General features: G+C 40.2%; 1 long non-coding RNA gene across 1 annotated transcript in view; it reads left to right on the forward strand.

The window, feature by feature from the left end:
- LOC105730938 (uncharacterized) overlaps window positions 1-8,956 on the forward strand; it is a 36,485-nt gene extending 27,529 nt beyond the window's left edge. Inside the window, exons 2-3 of the long non-coding RNA XR_001110605.3 lie at window positions 8,176-8,394; window positions 8,795-8,956. This is a non-coding gene — a long non-coding RNA (uncharacterized LOC105730938). The remainder of the gene's footprint in view (window positions 1-8,175; window positions 8,395-8,794) is intronic.
- Window positions 8,957-22,897: the final 13,941 nt, after the last annotated feature.

Here is a 22,897-nt window from a genome sequence, read left to right on the forward strand (position 1 = left end):
AAACATAAAACCTAATACCATAAAAACCCTAGAAGAAAACCTAGGCAAAACCATTCAGGACACAGGCATAGGCAAGGACTTCATGGCTGAAACACCAAAAGCAATGGCAACAAAAGCCAAAATAGACAAATGGGATCTAATTAAACTCCAGAGGTTCTGTACAGCAAAAGAAACAATTACTAGAGCGAACCAGCAACCCACAGAATGGACAAAATTTTTTGCAATCTACCCGTCTGACAAAGGGCTAAGATCCAGAATCTACAAAGAACTAAAACAGATTTACAAAAAAAAAAATCAAACAAACTGATTCAAAAGTGGGTGAAGGACATGAATATACACTTTTCAAAAGAAGACATATATGAGGCCAACAAACATATGAAAACATGCTCATCATCATTGGTCATTAGAGAAATGCAAATCAAAACCCCATTGAGAAACCATCTCACTCCAGTTAGAATGGTGATCTTTAAAAAATCTGGAGACAACAGATGCTGGAGTGGATGTGGAAAAATAGGAACACTTTACACTGTTGGTGGGACTGTAAATTAGTGCAACCATTGTGGAAGACAGAGTGGTGATTCCTCAAGAACCTAGAAATAGAAATACCATTTGACCCAGCAATCTCATACTGGGTATATACTCAAAGAATTATAAATTGTTCTATTATAAAGACATATGCACAGGTATGTTCATTGTGGCACTGTTTACAATAGCAAAGACCCGGAACCAACCCAAATGTCCATCATCAATAGACTGGATAAAGAAAATGTGGCACATATACACCATGGAATACTATGCAGCCATAAAAAATGATGAGTTCATGTCCTTCACAGGGACAGGGATGAGTCTGGAAACCATTATTCTCAGCAAACTGACACAGGAACAGAAAACCAAACACCATATGTTATTATTTATAGGCAGATGTTGAACAATGAGAACACATGGACACAGGGAGGGGATCATCACACAGTGTGGTCAGCTGTGGGGGTTAGGGGAGGGATGGCAGGGAGTGGGGAGGGTGAGAAGGGATAATGTGGGCAGAAATACCAGCTATAGGTGATGGGGGGATGAATGTGGTAAAACACCTTTCCATGTATGTACCTTTGTAACAATCCTGCAAGATGTGCACATGTACCCCAGAACCTAAAGTACAATTAAATAAATAAATAAATAAATAAACTGTTGTTTACAGATTGAAAAAAAAAAGAAATTGATGCTGGCATGTGTCATGACACTAGGTAAAGATTACAGAGTCAATAAATGGCACTGTTCGAATTGGATACTAGGCTGTCTAACTTAAAAGGCTTTGCTCTTTTCAGTAAATGATCTTGCTTGCCCACCCAGCCAACTGTTATAGAACCGTTGTGAGAGTTAAAGGAAATGAAAATGTGAAAGCATGCTATGAATTCTGAAGCCTACTTATATAAACTGCATCATCATTATTTTTATGAATGCAATTTAGAACCTCTTTCCCACTCTCCTGCCCTAGAATATCATACAGTCATAAAGTACAAACTCATGCTCATGTGTTAGCCAAACATAAATATGTAGGTTGCTTGCTAGGAAATAAAAAAGTTATTTGGGGGTTTTCTGTCATTTTATATTGTTTTCTCAGCTATATTCTTCTAATAACATAACTAATTAGGAAATAACTTTTCAAGTTTCAAAACGTGACATGTAAAAGAAAAATTTATTTTAAGAAAAGCATTTGGGCTTTGGATCTAGGTGTCAGAGAAACATTCTGAAAGTATAAGTTTAGAAAGAGCTCGAACTTGGTTCTCTGATTCCCAAGTCACAAGTAAATGGAAGTCATGGGAGTCACAAGAAATTGTTCCTGGGAACTTGGGTATAGATTGAGGTTCTGAACCTGGAACACATTATTGACTGTTTCCATGATGAAACGCAGGTCTCCTGGGGAGTCTGCAAGATTGGCTAGACCAAAAAAGAAATGGACTCTTTGATGAGGAAATGTTTGAAAGACCTTTACAGAAGTTATATACAGAATGGTATTCAAATAACTTCTCCCCCTCTATGTTACTTATACATCACTTTAGAAAGTTCGAAGTATAAAACAACACGAAAATAGTGGTGAGATACATTTATCCTTTAGGGCAATGTCCTTGAACATGGAATTTTTTTTCTTTTGCTTATGGGGATCCACCTTTCCTGACCTCTGATTCTATAATTTTGAAGACCTAGGATTCTATTTACTAGTTTTATAGTAGTTGAAACAAAACAAACTCACAGAGAAGAAGGTGTGAATCTAAATAATAAAAGTGGTTTTAGCAAACACAAGCCTCTAAATCAGTGTAGTTCTTCCAATTGATTGTTTGAGAAACTGAGGCCTTATGTCAGTGATGGCAACATTGATAAACTGCATTCATTCTGAAAGACATGACATAATAACCAAACTAATCCTAAAGGTGTTTGGAATCCTTCCCTACAGTGGTAAAATGAAGGATTTTAGAAACTCAGCCTGAGTAACATTTCATGTATTCTTTCATTCAGAGGATATTAGGTTGGTGCAAAAGTAATTGTGGTTTTTGTCATTAATATTTATTCAGCACTTACTAAGGCATCAGACATTATTTTTGACACTGTGGTTTGATGTGGTCGTATAGTCCAGGCCCTTGAGTAACTCACAGCTGCTCAAGTAAACAGATGGGGCAGAGAGTCTGATGGGACAGACAAGTAAACGTCAATAATTGAGGATGGAAAATATGAGCAGAGGGCTGAGTCCAAGGTGCTCTGGAAGGGATGCATCAGCATTCTGGAGGACCAGTGAAGTGGACTAGAAAAGAACACTCTCAGGCTGAGTTTTGAAGGGCACTCAGGAGTAATCCAGGAAGAAAGATTGAAAAATCAAGGGCAGTTTCAGCAAAGGAAATGCAATGAGGGAAGATGGTTTACTCATCAAGCAGTAGTTCATTATGGCTGGAGCAGAAGTCAGGTACTCAAATGCCTGGAGAAGAGGTGATAACTGTAGGTTAGGGGCATCACCATACAAGGGACACGTGTAGTCCAACCTTCCTTAGATTTGGATTCCTCAGACAAGAATTAGAGTCTACAAAGGAATGATCACCACTACTCCTTTTCTACTTGGCTGTAACCACGTTTGAAAAAGGTCTTTCACTGTCCCAGGTTTTAATGGGACATTGAATGGGACTATCATGGGAATTCAAGAAAATATTGCTGTCCTAACTCTTGTGCTTCTTGAAGTCTAATTTTTTTTAACCTGTATCATCCCTTAAAAAATGAGTTTAAATAATGAGTATTCATTGCTAAGTAGTGAGTAACATCTTACTGACTGATCCATCACTTTTCATGTTGAGAGCCACAGTTGCTAAATGTATTCTTCCTTCACCTCAGACTTCACTTTCAGATAATTCCCCTAAGGTACAAACACTGGTTTAGATGGGACTGGAGGTTGCTTTGCCTCTCTAGGACTTGATGCTTTTAGTGACTAACTTTTCTATTACCCAAGCACTCTCGTACTGGACTTCAGCTCATTCCCCTTTATTGCCCAGACACATCAGGTCATATGGCTTAGGACTCTAAGAATAGTCTTAACTACTCAGTAAAGTAAAAATTACCTGAATTTAGGGCTAAAGGGCCAGTATCAGATGGTAGTGTGAACTCTCCTATCAATTTTAATGATTGACAAGCCTCCACTCAATTCCCTTGAGACCTATGATAACTGGGAACAACAAAGTTTGCATAGCCTGTTTTGGGTAACAGATACATTTCTTTCAAAGGGAAGAAGAGTGGAAGAAGATCCTTTCCTCTTATGATCATTGGTATCTTTCTCCAAAAGTAACCCTCTGCCAAACAACCACTAGAACAGTATAGCCTTTTGACTGCCTGCTCAAATTCCTGTAGGACCACAGTGCTTCCATCCTTCTTTTGAATCCAGTGGTTGCCTGTGCTCTAGGGGTTTCCTCACTTGTGAAATCCAGCAGTGTTGAGAACAGAGTAACCTTCTGTAGGATGTGCAGTCTCAGGCGCCTCCTCAAGAGGTCCTTTAACATCACACTGAGTTTGCCATACATTAAGAATTTTACTTCTGTCAAAAATCTTCCTGTCATTACAACAGGGTTACTGATCTTGCTGACAGTTATCAAGTGGTTCCTGACTCTTACCAGGAAAGCAGAGAGAACTTCGTTGAAATGTTGGAGCTAACAGCTAATGCTACATAGTCATGCTGTCGTATGTTCTGCTGGCCTGTGAGCTCCTCCAGGGCAGACTGGCTATGCTTTTGTCATATATACATATATATATATGACCACATATATATATGACAATATATATATTAAGTACCTGCTTTATGCATTCATGGAATGCTGGCCCCACTCAAAAGAGCTCCCATAGCATCCTCATTCTTCCAACTTGTTATAACCCATATTTAGGCTCACTTGTTCTCTGTGTGGCTACAGTGGTCTAGCCTCAGACCTACTCGTGTTTATACTTGTTCATTTGTTTATGCAAAGTTTTAGAAACTGCTGTTAAGCTTTGGGGCACAAAAGGGCGAAAGAATCCCTGGGTACTCAATGTGTTATTTCAGGAAATTGATCCTGACTTCCTTCCACCTGGATCCTAGTTTCTATGGCATACCTGTTTATCATTCCTCTTGGCATTAACCCTGGATCTTTATGACATTTCTGTTCCTATTCTTTCTCCATTTAGCCATTGATTGCTTTCCCTGTTTTTTTGTCAATTCGTGAGCCTTGGTCTCATACTGTTTTATTCTTGCCCTCATGATCTGTCTTATTCTGCCCCTGTCTGCCAAGTCTGATGCTCTAGCCTGCCACAGCCACATATGATCTGATCTCACCACATGATGTGTTAAGGAAGCATCTACCCTAGACCTTCTACATGGAGTGTGTGCACAGGTCTGGATTTGTGTTGCTCACCTGGACTCCTACGTGTCTTGCTTCTTACTGACTCGACTCATCTCTCCCTGGACTTCTTAACCTAGATCTGAGATCTCTACATCTTAGAACCTGAATACTCGAGGCTCCTTTGCTCCAGTATCCTCTGGAATTTTAAATAATCACACTGTCTTCTGTAGCCTCGGTACTGAGGGAGTGGCAGTAGCCAGTCAGGTTTTCTTAGCAGCCCCTTAACCCTGGTTCCCAACCTCACGCACAGTATTGCTTTTACAGAACAAGGGATTTGTCTGGTGACAGTGAGAGGCTTGGGTATCAGTGCTAAAAGAGACTACCTTTTCCACATTTACTTCTCTATTATTCCACTTTGCCCATTTCTACGGGATATTAAAATTCATTAATTTGATAATGAAGCCTAAAATTTACTACTGTACAAGAAGAATCACTGGTGAGGATTCTTTAGAGATGGTTTAAGTGGACAAAATGTTGGAGTAACTGCAATGTTCTATTTAAAATCAGAGGTCTGGGAAAAGGCTGATACAGCCTTAATCTGCTCATTGTTCCTCCCAAATGCATAATTTCCAATGCTCTGGCTGCTTAAATGAACTGTTTGTGCACCTCTGCTCTGAAGTTTATCTGTGTCATACTGACAAGATTTAAAAATACTACAATGTAGGGAATGTTCCAAGTTTGCTTCTTCAAGGGCATTTTCTTACAAAGGTAATAAAAATGATTGCTATGAATGTTCAATTCACACCATGCCTAATTTTAACCCTATTTTAATATCTCTTTGTTTAGGGTTGCAGAAAGAGTAGCTACCCAAAGCACATGGGTGACGGGACAGTGAGTCCCCTGAAGACCACTAAAGCCTAAAATACATGATGAGAATCACAATCATGGATACTAGAGATCCATGGTTTCACGTAAATATGAAGCATTGAAATGTTTTTATGCCCTCTGGTTTCAGAAATGTGAATTTTAGAAAAAAATTACTAACGGTATTTTTGTGAAGCCAATAATAAATATATGTCAGTCATGAAAACACAGTTGAAAAAAATTTTATTTTCTAGGTTTCAAGGTGGTAGAAGGGAAGAAAAGAAGGTCTGTAAGATACCTTGAAAATTTATTTTTTAAAAAATTGTTATGGGAATGTTCTTTCTTGATGTCCACATTTGTTGATGGTCTTTCCATCACCGAATAAGTCCCAAGGATCCAGAAATAAAAGACACAATCTTTACCCTGTGTAATAGTCTGTGATAATTGTTGTCAAATATTTCCAGTTATCCACCGGCAAGGCTCTTCCTGGCTGCTTGTGGTTGGATGGGCCATATATTTAGCTTTGGTCAATGAGTTTTGAGCTAAAGTGTGTGGTGTCACTTCTAGGCCAGAGAATTTGTCAGTACGAAACTCTTCTTCCACTGCCAGGGTGCCTGGTTGTCCTATGGATAGATCCTATTCTCTTTGTATGAGATTAGAATCTGTGCATGTGATTGGATATCACTCCTGTGGTTGGGTTATTAATCAGTCAGCTTTGAGTCAATCAAAAGGGAGGTTAGCTTGGGTGGGCCTGACCCAATCAGGTGAGCCCTTTAAAAGAAGATGAAGTGCCAAAGAGATACGCTTCTGTTTTCCTAGAAGAAAGCAAACAGACAGCAACATAATGAGACATCAATTATATTACTATAAGAAATTGATTTCAGTCCAAAAACACAAATGGGCTTGGAAGAGAACCGTAAGTCTTAGATGAGGTTGCAGTCCTGGCTAGCACCTTGATTTCAGCCTGGTGAATCCCTGAGCAGAGGACACAGCTAGCCCATGCCCATATGAAACTCTGAGATAGTTCATCTGTCTTGTTTTAAATTTGCGGTAGTTTGTTGCACGGCTATAGAACCTTAATACTATAGTTCTATAGCATTAAAGCCCTGAGGGGCTTCTCAGGACTCAAAGATTTTGACTATTAAGATGGTTTTTAAAAGAATGAGAATAATCCAAATAAAGAGTGATGGCACCGAGGAAATATCAAGGTGAAAGAACAGCAGGTGCTAAAATTTGAAAACCTGAGTGAATAGGGGGTGTCTTGGGAATTAAAAGCAATTCAGTTTATATAAGGAGGACTGATAGTAAAAACATTTAGCAACTCATAAAACCTGCACTGTTGCAGGCCAGGTCCTCTGAAAGCAGATGCTGGGGCAGAATTAGCTCTCCAAAATTATTAGGTGTTGACTTGTGGCAGGAAGAGGGAGGAAGATTGGGCAGAGGCTTATGTTTCACCAAGATGGAGTCCCAACAAAGCTTTGGCCAATCAAAGGCAGTTCTGAGAAATTCCTGCTTATTGGGGGATTCCCCACTGAGCTGAAAATGGCCAGGCGCTTAGACCCCATCCTGCTCATTTATTTGATATGATTGTTCCAAGAGGAGCATGGCCCCAGGTCTCTACAGCCAAACTCAATATTGAACAGTGTCTGATGACTGGATTCCTGGCAATGAAATGATAAGTGCTTCATTGAAGGAGGATCTGGGCCGATTATCTCTGTCTGCCACAAACTCTAACTGACAAGAACGGGACATGCCTGGTAGGGCCAGTCATCGCTAGTTAATGAGTCTTGGGAAATGCTGAGGAGTTTTAAGGAAAGTACCAGTTAAGTGAACCTTAAGCCTTAGATGAGGTTGAGTGGTGGCGGCTGGGGCAGGGGGGTACTCTAGGAACACAGACTGTGACTAGTTAGCAACCAGTGAAAAGCATTTCAGCTGGAATGGCTGAGTCAGTAGACAAGGTCTGAGGAGCAAACAAGGACCAGATAAAGAAGGGTTCATTTTGTGACCTGAAGCATCACATTTCACATCCTATCAACAAGGATTTAGAACCACCGTTGAATCCACTTTTCCACTATAAATAAAATTGTTGCTGAGCAAAGATTGTACCCTGACCCCAGCATGGTCGCATCCTCCAAATGCACAAACTCAAACCCAAAACACTGAGGACAGGGAACATGGTTGCCAAGAACTATTCAATATGAGAGCAGTAAAAAAGACTTACATATGCCATGCTTCTGAGCTTCTGGATAATTTATTTACACAACTACATTTTCATCTGTCACTGCATTGTCCTTTAAACTGCCTGCCAATCCCATGATTTCACCAGGCTGTGGCTGGAAGGGTCCCTGAGGTCCACAACATAAAAGCCCCTCTGTTCCTCTCATGCCCTCTTTTACAAAGCTCATGCCAAGGTGGATCCATTTTTTTGTGATGTGATTTGCCATTAATAGATTCATATTGCTCATTGCTCTAGGGTCCAGTGTCTAAGAGCTATCGAAGTGCCCTTAAGCTCCCCTGGTTGCTGAATCGGAACTTGCTCATCAGTCACTGTTGGCACCATTTAGCAGGCTGCTTGCTTGCCAGGAAGTGTCTGAGGCCTTCATCTCCTCTCCTCCCAGGTGGAATGGGGACCCTCTGCAGGTCTGGGAAACCTCACATCTTTTATGGAGTCATATGGAAGAAAAAAGAGAAGGTAACATTGAGGAAGGTGGGCAGGAGCACAGAGGTGCCATCAGTGGTTTTTCTGGTTCCTAGTGAGAGAAGAATATGCCAATGTATTATATATGATCTAAGAGATCACTTGGCCCCAAATTCCCATTTTATAGATGAGGATGAGAGATGCAAAAAGGTTTATGCTTATTCTAGATCATCATTATGGGCAAATTATGACCTCCCCCAAATTCATATGTGGAATCCTTAATCCCCAGAGTGACTGACTGTATTTTGACAGAGGGTCTATAAAGAGATAATAAAGGTTAAGTGAGATAATAATAAGAATGAGATCCTTATCTGATCAGAGTAGTGTCCTTATGAAAGTGGAAGAGACATCAGAGCGCCCTCTCTCTCGCTCTCTCTTTCTCTTTGTATCTCAGCACACAAAGAAAAGGCCATGTGAAGACACAGGGAGAAGTGAGAAGGCAGCTGTTTGTAAGCCAGCAAGAGAGGCCTCACCAGAAACCAAATCTGTTGGCACCTTGATCTTGAACTTTCAGCCTGGAGAATTGTGAGAAAATAAATTTCTGTTGTTTAAGTCACTCAGCCTGTGGTATTTTGCTATGGCAGGCCAAGCTGATTAATATAATCACCCAGCACACTTGTGACCTTTGCCCAAATAGTTCTGCTCACTTAGCAATCTGGTGAGTAGTGAGCTGTGGAAGATGGTTGGCTGTTTATAGAATGCAAAAGGGAAAGAATGAAAAATGAAGGAGCAAGCATAGAGAGAAAAAATAAGAAAAGGTAGAGAAAGAGGAGGATGGAGAACAAGAGAGGGACAGAAAAGCAGAAAGAAAGTAGGAGGAATTAACTTCTAATTTAGATCTGCAAGAAGGTTTTAAACAATCAATACATTTTATTTATCCCTTGACTATGAAGTCTATAAAGATGAATAGAGATAAATGTTTTTATTGAATCAGGATTTCAGAGTGGTAAGGACACTAAGGGAAAAGAAACTTAAAGCTCAAATTGGATAAAGAAATTGGCCAGGTTCATACGGTAAGTTCAGCATGGCAGCCTTATTGTGCATGGTGGTGGGCTTGTCACAGGTCTGGCTCTCAGGAGATAGCCCACCCTACCTGTCCTCTGCCCCACCTCAGGCACATATGTGGCCAGGCAGTTGAGAGCACAGACTTGGAAACAAAAGGAGCCTGGGGCAGATCCCAGTCTTGTGCTTTTCCACCTGCGTGTTTTCTGATAAAATGCCTCTGCTCCTCTGATTTCAGATTGCTTTTGTCTCTAGATTCAGGACTCTCGGTTCTAGAGATGTGCTGGTATTTAAATTTGCAAGTTCAAATTTAATGAAAATGTAGGGAGAAGTACTGAGACTTTATTAAAAAATAAGATGAAAAGTACTTATGTTTCCATAGCAATTAGCTTGGAACTTACCCCATCTTCCTTGCAATCATATCCAAACAATGGATGTAAACTCCTACATGGTAATGTTATTTTTTCTTGATTGGGATTTTATACACAATTTTTTTTAAAATACAAACCTGGAGATGGCATGCAAACAAAACCAGTGCCATTAATCTGTGACAATTAGAATTAGCTGGCCTCAGTTCTTGCCTGTATGTGCCTGGTCTTGTAATCTATGACCAGGGATGTGGGCTTTATCTTAGAGCAATTGTCCCTGTGGAAGATCCAACAAGGGGCATGAAATGCTCAGATCTAAGCCTTCCTGCAAAGACCCTGGTGCAGAGTGGAGCACAGGTTTAAGAAGAATGGGGGCTGGGATGGGGGCTGATTGGAGGTTTCTCTGCAGGTGGAGGTTTCCCTGATTTCATAATCAGGCATTGTGTGGATGCTCTGCTCCTCCAACTTCTCCAAAACAGAATGGGGATTTGCCAGAGATGTGCAGGCTTGAACACATATCCAGGAGTTCTCTGCAATTCTCCTCTCATTTATACCTTGACAAATGCTGCTTCCTGCAGTTTTGCTTCTGTACAGCCATGGGTACCCTGGTCAGCATCTCTCACAGGTGGAGAGGGAAACCTAAGCCACTCTTTTGACACTCATTTTAATTTGAAAAAGTGAAGAAATATGACAACAGGCTTAAAGAAATCATACTTTATTTCAAATGTTTATGTTGAAACATTTAAGCCTTTCTTTTTCAATTAAGCTTTTTGCTGGTGCAAAAATACAAAGAAAGACAATAACTTGCTATATTACTAAAACAGGGTATTACAGGGAATATAAGATACAAGTGTGAAATGAAATGATGAATGTCTTCCTTCTACCCCAGACCTTCACTGTAACTTTGTGAGTCACCTGAATAGCTTCCTCTCGAGTGGACAAAGACCTTGGCAAAGTTGAAGACTAGGCTTAGACTGAGGGATGCGTCTTGCCTCCCACGCCCTCCTCTTCCACCCCCATCATCCTCATTGTAAATGATGGACATTGATCCTGGTAACTGGAAGGGACTGGCTCCAACCAGCTAACTTGCTTCCAGTTGAGGCTTGGCCTTCAGGGCAGCAGGTTGATTGGGAAATTAGCTTACAAGATGAGTTCTTACTTTAAAAGTGTCCTATCTGCTAAATGTCACCCTAATGATGAATGAGAGTAGCCCAGAACTTACCACCTGGCTAACTCTGGGCAGGACATTTCCTCCCTTTGCTGCCCATAACAATTCTCTAATGAGTCATCTATAAAATAGGCATAATTAATATCTTATCTATCTGAGAGCAGGGACACAGATCAAATGACCTCTTGGAATCTTTTCCAGCTCTAAGGCCTAAGAGTTGGAGGAAAAGGCAGTGTGTTGTAGAGCAATGATTTTCAATGTGTGGCCCCCTGACAAGCTGTATCAGCATTACCTGGGAACTTGTTGAAAGGGCACATTCAGGCCTTACTCAGAGACTTACTGAATCACAAACTCTGGGTGGGGCCTGGCAAGCTCTGTTTCAACAGTCCCAAGCAGAATCACTTAGACTCTCTGAGCCTCGGTTTCTTCATCCACTGAAATTATATAACTCCACCTCTTTCAAATGATTGTCATGAGTTTCAAATGATATAAAAGCACCTAAGACACAGTAGGTACTCAGTAAATGTCAGCTAAAGTTGAAGGACAAGAAAGGTTGAAAAGGAAAATGAATAAAAAAAGAATGAGAACTCGGTCGTCATTTTTTCCTTAAATAACATCTTCAACATTACATAATTTGCAATTTGAATGCAAAACAGCCCACCCCAGGGCATCATAGAAGCTTTGAAAAATCCAATATTATGCAGACCGCCAGAGATTCTGGCTGCTAAACCAGGCTTAAAAACTAATTTTCCCTCTTTAAGGAAGTGACATTTGCGCATTCAACACAGCAGCCATAAATTTAGGCTTTCTTACCACCCTCTGCTGTACATGAGGTTATTATTTTTATCAATAACAAAGCTATTTCTTTTTGAGTATGTGGAGCTGTTTTTGAATCTCCCCTTTCAGCCACACTGTCGTTATCAGCAGAGTAAATAGCTCATTAAAAGACAAAAACCAACAAAATCTAAAACCATTTTTAATGGTAGGAATGTGATTAAGGCGTTTAATTAGACTCCAAAAAATACACTTTCTATTAATAATTGAGGATACATTCTATGTCAATTAAAAAAGGATTACCAGCAAAGGTTTGGAAAGTTGAACTTAAACGGAGCCTGAATTTCAAAGCTGTTTTTATTTGCAGTGTATTTCAGGGGAAGTGCTCAGAGAAAACAAAGGCAGTGCTGCTTCTCCTTAGGAATTCTGAAGATATGAAGAAATCTTTTTCATTCTCACAGATGGGACATTGCTGGTCTCCTTTGATATTGTAAGGGATTGACCCTTGAACCACAGGCATGAGGTCAAAAGTACCGGAAGGGACTATTTAGGTGGGATGGAGATTGGTCTAGTGGCTTGAACTGTATCACTTCTTTTTGGTACTAGGGCTGTAACAGCTGCCTCTCCCACCTCTCCAAGACTTCAGGCCAGAGAATTGCTTTTTAAATCTCTGGTGCCAATTCTTCCTCTCTCATGACCTGTTGCACAGATTTTTTTTTTTCTTTTTGGCCATTCCATTGATTTGATATAAAAATGTGAGTGTGACTTAAGGAAGATATTGTGGTCAAAATCCTCCAAAGAATTTGAATTCTGGAGACAGTGATATTCATGCAATCAGAGGTGAAGTACCTCCCATGTCCAATGGAGCAAGGTAGGTCATGAGAAAGATGGTAACTCTTCGGTCTTCTACGTCAAGGACATGAGTCTGGCCTGAAAATGAAGACAAAGCTGAACAGCAAGAAGTGAGGTATTAGAATGTAGAAAGTAAATAAGAGATAGTTCAGAAAGGGGAGCAAGATTATCTCTCTATTCAATAAAGATTAAGTTCCTATATGCGGCCAGACACTATTCCCCAGGGAGCTTAAAATGAACTCATTTTTATTGATCTCTAAGTTAATGACAGTATAAACAACCTTATATAAGGCTGGAGGGTTACGTTCTTGCCATTTACCAAAACCTTTCCAATTTTAGCTCCTTTGGCCACCATGACAGGTAAGCAAGGTAGATTTTGCTGCCCATAGTTTACAAATAATGAGATTGAGATCTCTCAAGTAACAAATGTGTAGACTTGAGAATTCAGACTCAGATCTCCAGATTCCTATTTCAATGGTCATTCCACTTTACCCTGGGAGTTCTCAGGATGATTCAAGCCTTCTTTGGGTAAGCTCAGAAAGTAAAAAGCGGAGTTTATGCCTTCCCATTTGTAGAAAACACTGAAGCCCTGTGTGTAAACCATACACAGTAGTCATATATTCTTGTGAGGAAGAGTGATAAATAGATGTAGAAATTCATTATTTTATCAGAGTACTTGTGGAGCACCTACTAAGTGGCAAGCACCAAGCAAGGTGCTTTTAAAACAGAAATGCAGTGAGTACAAGGTAGCATGAAAGGTAGACTGCAACGTCACCGAGGGAGGAATGAGATGGTATATGCAGAGCAGTATAGCCCATGTTCCTGGAGCCACATGTCTGAAATTCAACATGTGGAGGGTGGTTTGGAAAAGACAGGCATGAAACAGAAATGGGAATGGATGCCTGAGTGACTGAAGGGAAAAGAAGTTTTGGGAAAGGATATGGGATAAAGATGCAAACAAAGAAAAGCATGGCAATGTGTGGACTGATGTGGATGCTGAGCCACAACTTGAGGCAATTGACTGAAGGTACCATTCAAATCGTGAGAGCCTGACGTCCAGAAAAGCTGAGATGAATAAATAAATCCCTCTGTTCTCAAGGAACTCACAGCCTCCCTGAAGGAAATCCAAGAATCAACAAATATCTGCAGTGTGTGGAGTCTTCACCAGGCTTCGTATCACATTTTAAGCAAGTGCTTTCTTAGGAGCTCAGCTGGGGGTGGGGTTGCTTCTGGGCCAGGTGTGGATTTGTTTGGTGCTGGCCCTGCTGGGCCTATTAAACTGAAGTTGCAAACTCATGAAGTTGAAGTGTGAGCGTGCTCCCACTCTGGGCTGGTCTATGGTTTCAGGAGGACGGCTGGCAGCCCCTGCTATTCTTGGCTGCGGGGACTCTCTCCTACACGAAATCTCCCGAGGAACATCATGTTCTAGCACATTGTAAATGAAGGCAAGAGAGCATTTAATGACACCCAGGATTCAAATAACTTTGTCTTTTGTGCATAAGCAGAGCATTAGAGGAGGAGACAGACAGGAGGGGCCCAAGGCTCCCTCCCCATCCATGCTACCTGTGAGGGGAACAATCTGGTAATGGTGATTGTTTGAAAAAGTGGTAAAAATACCTCTTTTTGTCCTTTCCACCCTGGAAATCTCTGTGTCTGTGTCTTGTCATCAGCCCCCAAGACCTTCTCTCCTTTTGTTTGTCTCTATCTCTGAATTTCTTTGCCTGTGTCTATTTCTGATTCTTTCTGTGGCTATGTTTTGCTTCTATTTTATTTTAGCTCTCTTTTTCTGTCTCTCCTTTTCCTTTTCCTTGCCTCTGTTTCTGTGCATGTTTCTCCTTTGTTTATGTCTCCCGGACTCTCTGTAATTCTGTGTTCATGTTTCACTCTCTGACTCTCTCCTCTGTTTCTTTCTATGTCTCTGACTCCCTAGGACCCTCTGCTCCTGCTCTCTCTCTGACCATCTCTGTGTTTATTGCCTCATTTGCTTCCCCTCCCTCTCTTATTCATCCTTTCCCTCCTACCTTGTTTTCTTCTTTTAGTTGCTACAGGATTCTTGGAAAAGGTTGAACAGCTGTCACCCAGATCCTGAGAAACTGAGAAGAAGCAATATTGCTCCAGTGAGAAATTATGGTTCAGGTCCAAGGATAAATCAGGAGATTTCTTTCCTTGCCTGCTACCCCATCCCTTTAAATGTTTCAGAGCATTACATCTATGCATCTGAGTTCCAGCATCCTAGAATGGCAGAGCTGAAAGGATCTTCAGAACACATAGACGAAGCTACCCTTTATCTTTCACATGGAGAAACCAAGGACTCAGGAAGAGGAAATGACCTATTCAAGAGCACACGGCTAATTTATTCCAGAGTCAAGACTGGAATAAAAAGGTCTGAATGGCAGGTCGAAGAAATATTTGATTCATTAAGCTTTCTGTCAATCACTCATCAAATATTCAAGAAAATTTACTATTTGCAATGTATTTTACTAAGTTTTAGGACAAATGGTGTGTTCTTTCAGAGGCCTCCAACCTGTGTGAAAACCCTATGTGCTAGAGTGTTAGGGCTCCTAGAAATGACATCCTCTTTTTCCACTCCTGGATTTAAAAGTAGGTGAGAAAATAAAACATGGGAAAGATAGAGATCAAATTATCACTTTTACTGCTGGCAAACGATTGGCTGATGGCTTTAGAGCTACAGTCAAATAAGCGTGTTAATATCCTCTTCCTTGAGTACACATTTAAAGCCATTCCAGTTGGACCGAAGTTTAGGTCCATTTGGCAGACACAAGTGAGTGGAATTATCACCTCATGACAGATCTGGGAAGAAACAAAATGGGAGACTGAATCCCCAAGGCTTGCAAATTCTCAGTGGATTAGCTACACCAAGAAAGAAATGTGGACCAGTGGCTAAGCACCCGCTTTGACCTGTGGGGAGATAAAGTAGGGAAACGCCCACATGGAACTGTGAGACTGGGGGTCAGTGGAAGTAAGTGAATGCCAGTTCTCCTCCTGACACTTTCCTGATGTTTCAGTTCTCTTAATCTATTAACTTAACCCGTGAGCCTGTGGTCAACCAAGAGTGAATCTGTCTCCTTTGTGGGAGGAGATCCACAGCACATAGGGAGAGTCTGGCTACCTTCTTCCTGGGCCAGCTCCCAAATATATGCAATCTGGATGATGGCAAAATCACCCCTAAAAGTGACTCTTGGGGGATGAGAGTAAAAATTATCTTAAGCATTATCATAGTTTTTAGTATTCCAAAGCTCACCTCTACCTGACAGCATAAACAGATATATATTATGTCTGTAGTATTAAAATTTCATGGATCAGGTGAAACAAAAACGAAGTCTATAAAGCTCCTATGGGATGTCGCCTGGATGATTGTGATGATGACAAAAAAAAAAAACAAAACACACATTAAAAGAAACTGCCCTCGTACTAATCTTGACTGTGATGTATATCCTCCTGGGACCACGAGTGGGTATTTCACCTTTTCCCTCAGAAAGCTCTGAAGTCTGAAACCAAAAGACAGAAAGACACTTCTATCCAATAAATAGTGGCACCCCTGATAGCTTAAGAGAAGAAAGGGAACTTTGCTTAAGAAGTGGATTAAACTGCTGAAAGCTTAGATGAACATTTTGGTGAGGAGGAGAGATGCTGTGTAAGGAAAATAGTGTACCAGCAGCTTCCCCTCAAAGCAGTAAGGAATGCTGCAGTAAGAGATATGACTCTAGGACTGGAACATTCAAAAGCTGGAGAAATACCAGGCTGGGACTAGGGTAAGATGCATGAGGCACCCGAAGTATAAAATATAAGGAAGGGGCACCTACATAACCTGAGGGCATGTGGCTGCCTCCTCAATGTTCCACTCAAGGCACCTCACTCGACTCACCCTAACCCTGGCCCTGAGAAGTACAGAGCTTGAGTTGCCCATGCTAGAGCTCTTGGTCTTCATCAGCCCCTCAAGGCTCAGGATTTGGCAGGTTTGTCACATGATTTGACTCTGGAATGTACTAAGGCTGCATGTCCAGCTGAACAAATGTACAATCCAGAAGGAAGCCTTCCCTGGGGGCAGGTGTTCTAGCCCGGGCAGTTTCACAGTGAAAAGATACGGTCTCTTTCCTTACAACAGCTTTGAGGTGCTTCATTGAGAAAGCAGCATTATTAAGGTAAGAGTAGTTGCAATGCTGAAATTGCTGCCCCTTTCCATGCTGTCATTCCAACTGTATGGTGAGGGAATTTAGGGTCAGGGTAAGCACAGCCTCTTCTGATATACCCAGGACTGGCATCCACATCTATCTAAATTACCTGCCATAAGGTAACAACAAATAGGTTCCTAGTAAAGCGGCTAACTAATACCATAAAATGGTGGTGGGTGTGAAATGAAAGAAAGTCTAGTTCTTTCCATGTAGAATCTATTATTGTTTTTTTTTTTTTTTTTACATTGATGCCCTTCTAATTTGAGTGGCTGTGAATATAGATTCAGGAGGCTGTATGTGTGTGTGTGTGTGTGTGTGTGCGTGTGTGCACATGTGCACATGCTTGGCATACGTGTGAGTGGGTGAAGGTGGTTTGATTTAATTATATGCCTCATTCACTCAGAGGAAAATAGAAATTAACTTCCATTATTTGACTAACTTTACCCCTTCATCTGAATTTTCACTATGACATCTTTGAATATGCATCCTTTATCTACAGTAGCCCTAATTGCAGGGGCTGCACCCTTGACAGTCCTGCTTAGAGCAGCATTCACAAAATGCTCCTTTTCCAATTACCATGTTTCAGAAAACAGCAATGATTCCCCGGACTACTGCCACCAAATTTCCTTTCCACAAATGTGGGTTCAGCCTCTTAAAAGTTGAATAAATAAGCATATACCTTCCTTGGAAGTTAACTTCAAGTGGACCTGTCTTTTTCCTTATCTATTTTATTAACAGGTTTCTGTTTTCAGGTATTTTAAAAATAAGATGAGTAGAAAATTATTTTTGGTATGTGGAACATGGACCTCCTAAAGGAGCTTAACTGTAGAATCTGGATCTTGTCACTGATGTTTCAATCATTTAATACCTGTCTACTAAGCACTGACTGTGTGTTTTGTGACTTCCAATTGTCATAGCCATGCTCACTGCCTTTCCCCAGGCAGCCCTGCCCTCCTCATTTCATGCTGGGTCTCTCAAACTCAGTGGTCCTTGCATGTTTAGAATTCCTTTCCTGGCGGGATTATTTGGTTGATTTTGTATGAGTTGCTTAGCCTCTCTGTGTCTCGATACTCTGATCTCTAAAACTGGGATAATAATGATGTCTACCTCTTTGGGTTGCCTGAAGAATAAAGGAGTTAATATGTTGTTTATTCACTCTGTTGATTGTTTCCTTGGCTGTGCAAAAGATTTTACTTTGATGTTATCACGTTTGTCTATTTTTACTTTTGTTGCCTATGCTTTTGGGATCATTACTCAGCCTATCATCAGGAAGCTTTCCCCTTACGTTTTCTTCTAGTGACTTTAGTTTCAGGTCTTATGTTTAAGTCTTTAATCTATTTTGAGTTGATTTTTGCATGTGGTATGTGATAAGGTTCCAGTCTTCTTCTGCATGTGGGTATTCAGCTGTCCCAACACTGTTTATTGAGTATATTGTCCTTTCCCTATTGTGTTCTTGGCATCTCTGTTGAAAATCAATTATCTGTAAATGCACAGATTTATTTCTGGGCTCTCTATTTTGTCCTGTTGATCTATGCTTTTATGCCAGTGCCATACATTTTGATTTGTAATATATTTTGAAGTCAGGAAAGAATGAATAGAATGAAGAAACAACCTACAAAATGAGAGAAAATATTTGCAAATTATATATCTTATAAGGGGTTAATACTGAATATATATAAGTAGCTCAAACAACTCAATAATGAGAAAGCCAGCAATTTGATTTAAAAATGAGAAAAGGGCTCATGAATGCAATCCTAGCACTTTGGGAGGCCAAAGCAGGTAATGGCTTGAGTTCAGGAGTTTGAGACAAGCCTGGGTAGCATAGTGAACCCTGTCTATACCAAAAATACAAAAATGTAGCTGGGCATGGTGGTGTATTCCTGTGGTCTCAGCTATTCAGGAGGCTGAGGTAGGAGGATCACTTGATTCTGGGAGGTGGAGGTTGCAGTGAGAGAGATGACACCATTGCACTCCAGCCTGGGTGACACGGTAAGACCCCCATCTCAAAAGAAATGAGTAAATAAGGCCAGGCATGGTAGCTCACACCTGTAATCCCAGCACCTTGGGAGGCTGAGGTGGGTTGATCACGAGGTCGGGAGCTCGAGACCAGCCTGGCCAACACGTTGAAACTCTGTCTCTACTAAAAATACAAAAATTAGCCAGGCATGGTGGTGGGTGCCTGTAATCCCAGCTACTCTGGAGGCTGAAGCACAGCCTGCTGAGTCTATATTCACAGTCACTCAGATTAGAAGGGCATCAACATAATTAATTAACTAATTAATTAAAATAAAATAAAAATGAGCAAAGTACCTAAATCAAAATTTCTGAAAAGAAGACGTACAAATGACCAATAAGTATATAAAAATACTCAACATGAAAAATTCAAATGCTCATAATCAGAAAAATTCAGTTAAAACCACAATTAGATAACACTTCACACCCTTCATAATGGCTGTTATCAACAAGATTAAAGGTAACAAGTGCTGATGAGGATGTGGAGAAAACGAAACACTCTTACACTGTTGGTGGGAATATAAATTATTACAGCAATTATGGAAAACAGTATGGAGGTTCCTCATAAAATTAAAAATAGACCTACCATATTGTTCAGTAATTTCATACTGTGTATTTATCCAAAGCAAATAAAATCAGTATGTTGAAAAGACATCTGTACTCCCCTGTTTATTGCAACGCTATTCACAATAGCCAAGATATGGAACTAGCCTAAGTGTCCATCAATGAATGAATGGAAAAAATGTGTTAGACATACACAGTGGACTATTATTGAGTTATCTAAGAAGGAAATATTATTTGCAACAACATGGGTGAATCTGGAGGATATCGTGTTAAGTAAAGTAAGCCACACAAAGAAAGAAAAATGCTGCAAGATACCACTAACATACGGAATCTTAAAAAATGAACTCATAGAAGCAAGAGTAGAATGGTGTAGGTGAGGTGGGAGGGGGGTCCTGGAGAGATGCTGGTCAAAGGGTACAAAATTTCAGTTAGAAGAAATAAGTTCAAAAGATCTATTGTACAACATAATGTCTACAATTAGTAACAATATATTATGTTCTTGAAAACTGCTGAAAGAGTGGAGTTTGTGTTCTCCCCCAAAATAAGATGTGAAGTCATACATATGCTAATTACTTCAATTTTACAGTGTATATATATTCCCAAACAATTTTTGTCAATAAAAAATAATAAATTTCAGAAAAAAAGTAGTTAATAAAGAAAAGCATTAATATGTGTCAAACTTAATATCTGGCACACAGTACTTTGTAACTGTAAGTAATTGTTGTTGCATATAGGAGCTTATGGAAAGAAGAGAGACGAGAATAGAGGAAATTTTCAAGACAGTCAGGAGGTTGGGGACCAGGTTTCATGGCATCTCAGTGTTCTCCCAGGAGCTGCTTGTTGTTGGGGAGAGAAGGGGAGGGGAGTTGTTTCTGCTCTTCATTCCACCCCAACTGCCCCTCATTTTAGTATTAGCCTGTAGAAACTATGAAAACACATCCAGTTATTGTATATATAATCCCCCTCTCCCCATGCCACTCAGAAGCTGCACCTGACGTTTGTGGGATGCAGGGCCTTTCAAAGCCCGCAGTCTTGCCTTTGCCCTCTTGCTTGTGGTGTCCTAGCTGTTAAACATAACAGCCCCTTGGGGCTTCTGACCCTTCTCCTCCCTGGGCAGATTGGGTGAGCAGACTACCCCAGACACTCTCGATTAGTCTAGAAGGAAAAGGGAGCTTTGTTAGCATCTCATTCAGAGGCCTTAGGATTCATGATCATTTTTCTGAAAAACCTGAACGAGATGAAAATAAAGTCAGCATTGGGTGTCTGTGCAGCTATGAAGGAAGCAGCACATAACTTAATTTGCAGTTGGCCCATGTATGTGTGCAGCACCCTTGCTCAAGCTCTCCAAATTCCTGCCCCTTAGATCAGATGACTTGCTGCTCCTCTGTCTGTTAATGCAGAGTTCTGGATGAACCCAGCAGACTCTAGTGACTAAAGCAAACCACTTGCAGGCCCCAGAAGGAGACACACTCTGATTTCCTGTGGCTGGAGCAATTTGTCTTACCTCTCCTCCAGCTGATGCTTGCCCATCCTTCAGTTTAAATAGTGCCTCCTCTGGAATTTTTTCCCCTAATCCTGCAAGTCTTGGTTCTGTAATTCCAACTTCTCAACACTGATCTCCCCTTTTTCCCAGCACCAAAACACATATCACAGGGAACTGTTTTTGCCTGTTTACTTCTTGAGCACTCCACTAAATCTTGAGCTCTTTGAATACTAGGACTCACAACTAGCACTGAATACAAAGCCTTGTACCTGCTAAGAGTTGGACAGTTCAATGAAGATTTGTAGACAAGAACTTCTAATTCACCCACCTTCTCTTTCTGGACCCTGAAAGATGAGAAGGACTTGGTTCTGAGAAAATATGAAGGGGAGACATGTTTAAGGCCATAAAAGAACAAGTGCAAGGCCCTGAGGTGGAATCATAAAGCACATTTGAGAAAGAAAAATGAGGACATAACAAACCCAAGAAAGGATGGGAAGACAGGTGTTCAGTGAGAGGGATGAGAAGTACATCAGAGAGAGTACCATGAGCCACCATAAAAAGCCTGGATTATTTTACATGTGCAATGAGAAGCCTTTGGAAATTTTTTGTCAGGAGAGTGGGACAATCTGATTTATGTTTTGCAAAGATCACTCTGGCTGTTGAGTGGAATCAATTGGAGAAGGATAAGCTTGGAAGCTGGTAGATTGTTACTATTCTCATTTTCTATTTGGAGTCTTGAAATTGGTGCATTTCTATTAACTTAAAAAAATAACAACAGAAAGAATGTTTAGTATAAATTAGTTTATTTTCAACAATCTGTCTATGAGGCATTTTTGGAAACTGGGAAGCACTTTGGTTGTACTCTTTTAGACTGGAAATTATAATGTTTTATTACAAATTTATTTTCAGAGTAGGGTGTAATTTCCTTTTATTGCAAAACAAATGTCAAAGAAATAAAGAAGAAACTGATGAAAGAAAAAAAATCCACCTCTCCATCTCAGAAAACCAAGGTTGTTTTTTTCCCCAAATTCTCTTATAGTCCTAGACTGTGAATATAAAGAATTGGTTAAAGTTATAATGATGATGGATATACAGTGTATTGAATTCTGTTTCTTTCAAATAATAGATACCACAGTACTTTCTATATTTTATGTAAGTGCTCAGTTCAGTGTTTGACATATAATTAGCAGTATATGTTCAAACACTGGCTTTCTTTTTAACTCTCCTCCTCCACGTATCTCCATTGTTGTGTTAGAATAAAGTCTTCAAAGGGATTATTTTCAAAATTTGCAGAAGATTTTATGAAGTGAACAATCCATTTTTAAAAATCATTACACTCCGTTGGATATTTAGGTCTTTTACATTTTTTCAATCTTATATAAGTTATTGCTTAATTAAACTTCGTTGTATTTATAATTCTTTATTCTTTTAGATTCTTGCCTTTGAACACTTGTTTCTAAACGAATAAATTTTGAGTGGGAAGAAAAGTTCCTTTCCCCCCAGCAAAATGCTGCATAGATTTACAATTATGTATAATGGGCAAAAATTAAGTTTATTGGTCATCCACTTCTGAGTGGTAACCCCATAGTTCCTCAGGAAAGCTGGAAATTCTTGCTTTAGGATAAATAAGTATGGGGAGGGGAGTAGAATTTTGAGTGAAAGCCTAAAATTATTTCTTGAATTCTCTATATGACTCTCGATCTGTTTATTTTTTTTAAAGATTGAATCCTTTTGCCCTGCTTTCAGAAAACTATAAGCAGACCAGATTACCAACTACACTGGGTAGTACCACTCTAATGAATTATGTTAATGAAGTGGGCATCAATGGCATCTCACTATCATTTTAATGTAGTTATCTGTATTAGCTAGGGTTGTCCAGAGAAACAGAACCAACAGAATATGTAGATATATGAGAGGAGATTTATTATGAAAATTGGCTCATGAGATTAAGGAGTCTGAAAAGTCTCACAAGGTTTCTGCAAATGGGAGGACCAGGAAGATAGTGATATAATTCCGTCCTACCCTGAAGGTCCAAGACCCAGGAGCTCCAATGTCCAAGGGCAGAATAAGAAGGAAGATG

The sequence above is a fragment of the Aotus nancymaae genome, unplaced genomic scaffold, assembly GCF_030222135.1.
Source record: "Aotus nancymaae isolate 86718 unplaced genomic scaffold, 86718_ANA_hifiasm-v0.15.2.pri h1tg000006l, whole genome shotgun sequence".
In the NCBI taxonomy this organism is placed as follows: Eukaryota; Metazoa; Chordata; class Mammalia; order Primates; family Aotidae; genus Aotus; species Aotus nancymaae.